Source organism: Arachis ipaensis, chromosome B9 (assembly GCF_059453495.1).
Source record: "Arachis ipaensis isolate K30076 ecotype BB chromosome B9, ASM5945349v1, whole genome shotgun sequence".
In the NCBI taxonomy this organism is placed as follows: Eukaryota; Viridiplantae; Streptophyta; class Magnoliopsida; order Fabales; family Fabaceae; genus Arachis; species Arachis ipaensis.
Window position 1 is genome coordinate 80,683,432 of NC_142444.1, and position 9,216 is coordinate 80,692,647.

Below are 9,216 nucleotides of genomic sequence, written 5' to 3' on the forward strand. Positions count from 1 at the left end.
AGAAAGAGCCTCTGCACATGTAACATTCAAGCTCAGCCCAAGCACACACCAAGTGGACCCCGAAAGTGGATTTATGCATCAATTACTTACTTCTGTAAACCCTAGTAGCTAGTTTATTATAAATAGAACTTTTTATTATTGTAAAAGACATCCTGGATTGTATTCTGATCCTGTGATCATGTTTTAGGGGGCTGGCCATTCGACCATGCCTGGACCTTTCACTTATGTATTTTTAACGGTAGAGTTTCTACACTCCATAGATTAAGGTGTGGAGCTCTGCTGTTCCTCAAAGATTAATGCAAAGTACTACTGTTTTCTATTCAATTCATCTTATTTCGCTTCTAAGATATTCATTCGCACTTCAACCTGAATATGATGAACGTAACAATCATCATCATTCCTTATGAACGCGTGCCTGACAACCACTTCCGTTCTACCTTAGATTGAATGAGTATCTCTTAGATCTCTTAATCGGAATCTTCGTGGTGTAAGCTAGAATGATGGCGGCATTCAAGAGAATCCGGAAAGTCTAAACCTTGTCTGTGGTATTCCGAGTAGGATTCAATGATTGAATGACTGTGACGAGCTTCAAACTCGCGAGTGCTGGGCATAGTGACAGACGCAAAAGGAGGGTGAATCCTATTCCAGCATGATCGGGAACCTCAGATGATTAGCCGTGCCGTGACAGGGTATCTTGGACCATTTTCACAAGAGGAGGGGATGTAGCCACTGACAACGGTGATGCCCTTGCATAAAGCCAGCCATATAAAGGAGTAAGACGGATTGGATGAAGACAGCAGGAAAGCAGAGGTTCAGAGGAACGATTGCATCTCCATACGCTTATCTGAAATTCTCACCAATGATTTACATAAGTATTTCTATCCTTCTTTTATTACTTATTTTCGAAAACCCCATTACTATTTTATATCTGCCTGACTGAGATTTACAAGGTGACCATAGCTTGCTTCAAACCAACAATCTCCGTGGGATCGACCCTTACTCACGTAAGGTTAATTACTTGGACGACCCAGTGCACTTGCTGGTTAGTTATGCGAAGTTGTGAAGATATGTTTAGACCATGGTTCTGTGCATCCATTTTTGGTGCCATTGCCAGGGAATCAATTTCGAATAATAATTCACAACCTGAGTAACAATTTCGCATACCACTCAGATTTGGTAATTTTATTTTATTTTTAAGCTTGTTATTCTTTTAATTTTCAAAAAAAATACAAAAAAAATTTTATTTTGTTCTTCAAACTCTTTCATGATGATTTGTTGAAGTCTGGTTGGCTGTAAAGCCATGTTTAATCTTTTGGACCGAGGTTTCAACTTATCATCACAAGAGCTTGTTGATTTCTATCAATTTTGCTGTTGAATGTAATGATCTGCTAAAGGTTGGATGGCCATTGGCCATATCTAGTGTTTTGGACCGAAGCTTTCATTGAAAGCTTAGTTGGCTAGTAAGTGATAAACCCATATTTTACGATGTATTTTGTGCCCAATTCAAGTGATTTATTCAATCCCTCACCCACTTATTCATGTAAATTGCATGATTTTACTTTACCTTCCTTATTATGTGATATATGTGAAAAACATGTTTCCTATGCTTTAAAAAATATTAATTTTAATTACCCTTTATTACCATTAGATGCCGTGATTTGTGTGTTAAGTATTTTCAGGTCTCCTAAGGCAGGAATGGCTTAGAGGACAGAAAGGAAACATACAAAAAATGGAAGGAAAGCACAAAAATAGAGTCTTGAAGAAAAAGGCAGCGACGCGAACGCATGGACGACGCAGCCGCGTGCCTAGCGCGAAAAGGCAGCGACGCGAACGCGTAACTGACGCGGACGCGTGCCTTGAGCAGAACGCAAATGATGCGTACGCGTGATCGACGCGACCACGTGGATGAGCAGAACTCCAGATGACGCGACCGCGTGACCTACACGGACGCGTGACATACGCCACGTGCAGGATCTGCAGAAAATGCCCCTAGCGATTTCTGGACCCTTTTTCGGCCCAATTCTGAATCCAGAAACATAGAATATAAGCCAGAGAATGGAGGAATCAAAGGACATATCATACATTTATAATTTTAGGATTAGATGTAGTTTCTAGAGAGAGGTTCTCTCCTCTCTCTTAGGTTTTAGGATTAGGATTCCTCTTAAAGGATTTAGGCTTTCAACTTCCTCTCAGGTTCAATATTCCTCTTATGTTTTTATTTATTCTAATGCTTTTATTCGTATCTGACTTATGTTACCAATTTGGCTCATGAACTCTTTATGTTTAGATTGATTTTCTTTTATTGATGCAATTGAGGTATTTCAGATTTATTTATAGTTTTTTTTATATTCTTGGCTTTAATTGATCAATTGGAGACTCTTGAGTTATCAAACTCATCGTGATTGATAATTGTTATTTTTGCTAATTGAATTGAATTCCAATAACTCTTGTCTTTCCTTAGGAGTTGGCTAGGACTTGAGGATCAAACTAATTAGTCCACTTGACTTTCCTTTGCTTTAGTAAAGGTTAACTAAGTGGGATTAAACTCAATTATCATCACCATCGATAAGGATAACTAGGATAGGACTTCCAAATTTTCACACCTTGCCAAGAATTTTATTAGTTATTCATTTATTAATTCCTGCAATTTATTTCCCTTGTTCAAACCTTTTGAAACCCAAAAACACCGTTCTTTATAACCAATAATAATTCATACTTCCCTGCAATTCCTCGAGAAGACGACCCGAGGTTTGAATACTTCGGTTTATAAATTTTATTGGGTTTGTTACTTTTGACAACCAAAACGTTTGTAAGAAAGGAATTCTTGTCGGTCTAGAAGCTATACTTACAACGCAAATTTATTTGCGAAAATTCTAGATCGCGCGAGTGTTTCGCTCTTTCAAAATGGTGCCGTTGATTGAGGAAGAGATGAAAATGAAATTGATCCGGAGAATGCAACATCTCCTAAGCCCAATGAACTCCCCATTTCTGATCTTACCCATTCTCTTTAATTTCTGTTACTTACTTTTATGAGCAATTCCCCCATTCCCATTTACAATTCTGCAATTTACTTTCATGTCATTTACTTCCAGTTCTTTGATTCTAGCATTTACTTTTTCTGCCATTTACCTTCCCGCCATTTTATTTTCTGCAATTCTCAACTCAAATTCTGGATTCGCTCAACTAGAACATTCATCTAATTAAAGTTGCTTGATCAATCAATCACTGTGGGATTCGACCTCACTCTATTGTGAGTTTTTACTTGACGACAAATTCGGTACACTTGCCGAAGGAAATTTGTTATGAGACAAGTTTTCCGTGCATCATCTACTCCCAGTCAAGGTTTTTATTAAAATTACATAATTTCTCTAATTAATTTCATGTTTATCAACTCAAACCATTTTAGAAAACATCTGATAAATAAAATAGCACACCTTTCTGCAACTCGTTGGGAGTCGACCTGGGATTCATACTACCAGTATTTTAATTTTAAATTTAACTCGCCGATTTCCGCCACGTCAATATACCTTGTGAAAAATTGGACGGAACAAACCAAAAAATTGATTCCATAGGCAGTGATGATCATGAATCAAGCTCTCCTAGTCATGAACTTACATCCGCAACTGAACTCCTTGAGCCTGAAGAACCTTATCCAAGTGAATACGAAGATGATGTCGAAGTAGATTTCTCTCAACCTCCAACTTATGACTTGAGTGACGAGGAAGACATAGAAAGCTTTGATCAAGATGCAGTTGCAGTTGAAGAATCATGTGAAGAAGTAGAGGAATTCACAGAAGAATACAAGGGAGTAAAGCTTACATAACCACTGGAAACACCTATCCCAAGGCCATTACCACCTAATACAAGCTTCAAGTGGGTAAAATCATTAACCTTTGTCTTTACTTTTCCACTTGAATATGGTTTGCTTGAAACAGATGGCCAGCTTAGAGCTCTCTGCGGCTTTAAGAGTAAGAGGGAAATGGCTCGTACTCAGACCTGGTGTGCAAGATTCAGTAAGGTTTCACGCTTCAATTCGAAGTGCACGGATTAGTATCATGTTCAATTGAATGGGTCTCGGAAGACGTTTGGTCATCTTGGTGAGAATACAATTTCTAAACCGCCCGGATGGAAGAATATAGATCAAGACAAAGGCGGATTTAAAGGCAAAGTTTAGGATCCTAGGATCTATTCTGACATTCGTCACCCCGGGAACCTGAGAATCTATTTGAAGCTGCTCAAAAGCTTTACATGCCTAGTTTGGGACCCCGGAGGCTGTTGGCATTCCAAACATTGGTGGAGATTTCTGGATGATTTTAAGCACAAGCCACCATAACAGGAAGCTCATCAAATGTCCAACTTAAGGACTTTAACTAAAAGTGCTAGGTGGGAGACAACCCACCATGGTATGATCATTTCTCTTTTTCAATTTTATTTTGTGTTATTTGTTTTTATTTTATTTTATTTTCACTGAACCTAAAAGTATTCATAGCATCTACATTAGCACTGCATATTGCATACTGCATAATTGCATAAAAAAAATGGTTCACCCCACGCGAGCGCGCAGGCCACGCGTGGGCGTGAGAAGGAAATCGGCGTAAAGATCCAATGCCCAAAAAGTTGGGCTGGAATCATGCGGCTGGTGTGCGTTTAGCACAAAACGGCCCACGCGTTTGCGTCCCTGATGCGAACGCGTCACTTGCAAAACACTCATCCCACACGAAAGCGTGAGCGACGCATCCGCGTCGCGTGGATATTATGGCCCCCTAAATGGAGACAGAGAGATGCGCTGAAACGACACTAGAAGTGTGCGTCTAACACAATTTTCAGCGACGCGGTCGCGTGCCTCACGCGTCCGCATCACCCATCTTTTACCCAACCCACGCGATTGCGTCAATCACGTGACCGCGTCGAACCTATTTCACCCTAGTCACGCGATCGCGTGCTCCACGCATTCGCGTGGATTCAAAAATACTAACCCCCTTCACGCAAAACCCTACTCGTCGCGCCCCCATCCCCCCTTCTTTTTCTCTTTTCTGCAACCCCCTCCCTCCTCTGCCACCCTACCACCACCACTCCCAGCAGCCACTCTGACCACCGTGGCGCCATCCCGATCGCTGCACCACCCTCTCCGAAAACCACCCTCTCTCCTTCTCTTCTTTCTTTTCTTCCTCCACCACTCTCTTCCACCCATCTCACCCACCGCCGCCCTCCTCTGCGACCACCACCACCACGGCCACCACCCCCAACCACCAAACCGCCACCACAGCGCCGCCTCCCACCACCACAACCTTCGACCCAATCTCCTCCCTCACCCCTCCCTTAAACCTAACCCAACACCACCAACAACCCTAAGCCACCACCTTCGACCGTGCCGCCATGCTCCCTCCCAGCGCCGCTGCATCACCACCACCATCTCTCTGCCCTCACCTCTGTTCATACACATACCAGGTTCCACCGAACACCGATTTCTCTATCTTCCATAGTTAGTTGCATATTTTTCAGATTCTGTTCAATTTAGGATAGTTAGAGATGCATGTTTGTAGTGGATTCTAGGTGGTTAGGTAGCTAGGATGTGGTTAGTGGATTTAAGCATGATAATTACGCCGTTCTTGTTACTTGTTTTCCCTATTTTGCAATTTTGATCTGGCTGTGATGTTAATACTGTTCATATGCTATTCCTTAATGTTTCATGCTGATATTAGACTGTTCTTTACTGTTCCTACTGTTTATGACTCTTTGCAGCATCTTTTTTTATCTCATATGAACTGTTTTTCTTGCTGTTTATTTTTGGGAACATCCAATTTTAACCGGAATGCTGCCCAATTTTCTGCAAATGGTTTCATTTTTTTTCTCATTCATGCATTGGTTTTGGAAATTTTGAATTTTGCACTACATGGCTACAACCAACCATTCTTATTCCTTTCATTTCCCTGGTTAATGAATTGCATTATTGATGATTTCATTTTAATTTTAGCTACCCCTGTATCTATATGAATTATCATCAATAACCTGATATCCTTGCTTGACTATGAGTTGATTATTCTTTAAACTTGTGAAATTTATTGTTAACTAGGAAACCATTATCATGCCCCCTACTTTAACTTTCCTTTTACTAACTCACTGCTTTCCACTTTCTAACCTCCTTTTTACTCACTAACCACTTTAACTTTCTAACTCAGGGCATAATCTTTGTTTTTCCTATTTAACTTGAATTCCGCTTATCATATATTTTGGATTGCATTTTTTCTTTTCAGACTTTTTCACTCGTCTACAATCCACATTGCACATATTTTTCAACTCATTTCATGCTTCTCTTGCTCTTTTGCCACTATGTGCTTATATTACTATTATTCTATTTGCCTACTTGTTTTTCTGCTTTTGTTCTTCCATTATATCCTGAAATTTCTGCTTTTCAGGATGTCTGACCCTCAGTGCAAAGGAAAGGGCAAAGCAACCACTGGCAAAAGAAAAAGAGGCGAATCCTCTATGACCATCCTGGACATTTTGCATGATGACTCCTAGCGGGAAAAGCACTTTACCCCGCAGGAGAAGGCTGACCAGCTCCTCACTGCCACAGATCCAGTTAAATTTGCAAACAGATACTGTGAGCTTAAGTATCCAGTGTTTGCCACTTCCAGGAACCTGTACCTGGAAAAAACTATAAAAATTCCAGAAGAACTACAGCAGTACACCTCCAAACAGATAAAACAGAGAGGCTGGTTCTTCTTGGAAAGAAACTTGACATAGGTCAATGCTTCCTGGGTTAGAGAGTTTTACTGTAACTATTTCAGACTTCCCTGGATGCAGTGCACCTTAAAGGGAAACAGATTTTGGTCACTGAGGAAGCTATTGAGGACATCCTCCACCTTCAGCCTAAGTCAGATCAGCCTGATGGTTACTAAAAGGCTGAAGAGGGTATGAGATTTATGAGATTTGACTGGATTGCTATCAAGCAGAGAATAGCCCTTGATCCTACTGTCCCATGGGTCATGGGGAAGAATACAGCAATGCCTAAGGAAATCAAGCTGATTTAGCTGAATGATGAGGCTTGGCTCTGGCACCAGATTCTGAGCAACTATGTGATGCCGAGCACTCATGAGGCAGAGCTGCCCGCTGCTATGATCACCCTCATGTGGTATGTGATGGAGGGTAAGGACCTGTATCTTCCACGTTTCATCAGGCATTACATGGCTAGGGTCCATGTTAGAGGCACTCTCCCTTTCCCTTATCTGATCACCCAGCTAGGCCGCCGAGCTGATGTGCCTTGGGAGCTGGCTGATGCGAAGTCGACTGCTGCAAACTGCAAGAAGATCATTTCTCACAGCAGAAAGTTTTAGGCTTTAGGCTACAGGCCCTCATTCCTTACCGCTTCTGGTGAGGCAGCCACATCTTCAGCTGCCCCATCTGCTTCCACTTCTGCCCCAGCCTCATCCACTGCACATCCACCTGCTCCTGAGCCCATTTATCATCTGGTGCATCGACTCTTTGCCCGCCTGGATCATATGGAGCATCGCAACAAGCGGCGCTATGAGCACCTTAAGTTGATGATCCGATCTGGCAGTGACATCCCCTCCGAGCCTGACACCCCTTCTGATACAGCTGAGGCGGAGGCGAGCGACCATGAGGCGGAGACACATGCCCAGGCTGAGCAGGCAGGACCAGAGCAAGCTGCGCCACAGCATGAGGAGCCACACCAGATCCAGGCTGCAGACCCAGAGATTCCTCTACAGTCAGAGCCTCCACTGTAGCAGACCGATCCTCCTACACTTATCCAGCCTGCAAATATTCAGCCTACCACAGAGACACCAGCAGCATATCCTTCCGGTGATGACGCTTCTTCACACCCAGCTTGAGTGAGCATCGAGGACGATGCTATATTTTAAGTGTAGGGAGGTCGCCATCCCTGGCGTATCTTTTTGGTGAACCACTACAGACTCTTCTATCTTATTTTGTTTATTTTTCTGTATTTTTATTTTTATTTTTATTTTTCAGTACTTACTGATGAGTATTTTGGTGAAAAATAAATTTCTCCCAAAACACACAAATCTAACCGGCAAGTGTACCAGATCGTATCAAGTAATAAAAACTCACGGGAGTGAGGTCGATCCCACAGGGATTGAAGGATTGAGCAATTTTAGTTTAGTGGTTGATTTAGTCAAGCGAATCAAGTTTTGGTTGGGTAATTTGTGATTTGCAGAATGTAAATTGCATGAAATTAAAGAGAGCAAGAAATTAAATTGCTGAATCTTAAAGAACAAGAAATTAAATAGCAGAAACTTAGAATGCAAGAAATGTAAATTGCGGAATCTTAAAGTGCAAGAAATGTAAACTGCTGGAATTGTAAAGGGAATTGGGGATTGGATTTGCAGAATTTAAACAAGGAAAAGTAAAATTGCATTAAACAGAAGAGTAAAAGGGAATTGGGATTGAATCGGATATGAAGCAGAAAAGTAAATGAACATGGAAAGCAGTAAACAGAGAATTGAAATGGGAAATTAGATCTCAGGACCCAGAGACTAGAAAACCAAGTCTAGATCTCAATGCCTTCCTAAATCCAACAAGAACAATTGCAAGGAAATTGTAAATTGCAAAGAAATGAAATGAGAAGTAAGTAACAGAAATTGAAATTCAATTAAGCAGTAAATAAACAGAGAGATCCAAGGATGAGATTGAAACAGAATTTCTTCAATTCTCCAACCCAAGATCCAAGACAATTGCAATTGAAATAGAAAGCAATAAAATGAAGAGGAAGAGAAGTGAATTCTCCTTCCCCAAGACAAAGAAATTAAAGATCACTCAATATCCAAAGCTCTCCGAAAACTATTATGAAAATTCCAAAAGAAAGCTCCCCGAAGAACTTGAATTCTATCCTATTTATACACTTTCTTCCAATGATCTTCAAGCCTTGAGTTGGGCCTTTGTTCTTGGTGGAATTGGGTTGAAAGGGGCCTTGGTTGATTGCTCTTGAAGTTTGGAGAAGAACCAAAGTGAACCAATTGAACCGGGTTGGAGTTTTGCAAAAGTTGGACCAAAAGTTAGAGCTAAAGTTAGGGGTCTAACTTTGGCTCTAACTTTTCATAGCAGCCCACAAAACTTGCTGGTATGAACGTTGGTGCCAACGTTAGGGGTCTAACTTTGACCCTAACGTTGGCCTTGCCTTGTGTGCTTGTGGCGCCAACGTTAGCCACCAAGTTAGGGGGGCTAACGTTGGCGCAA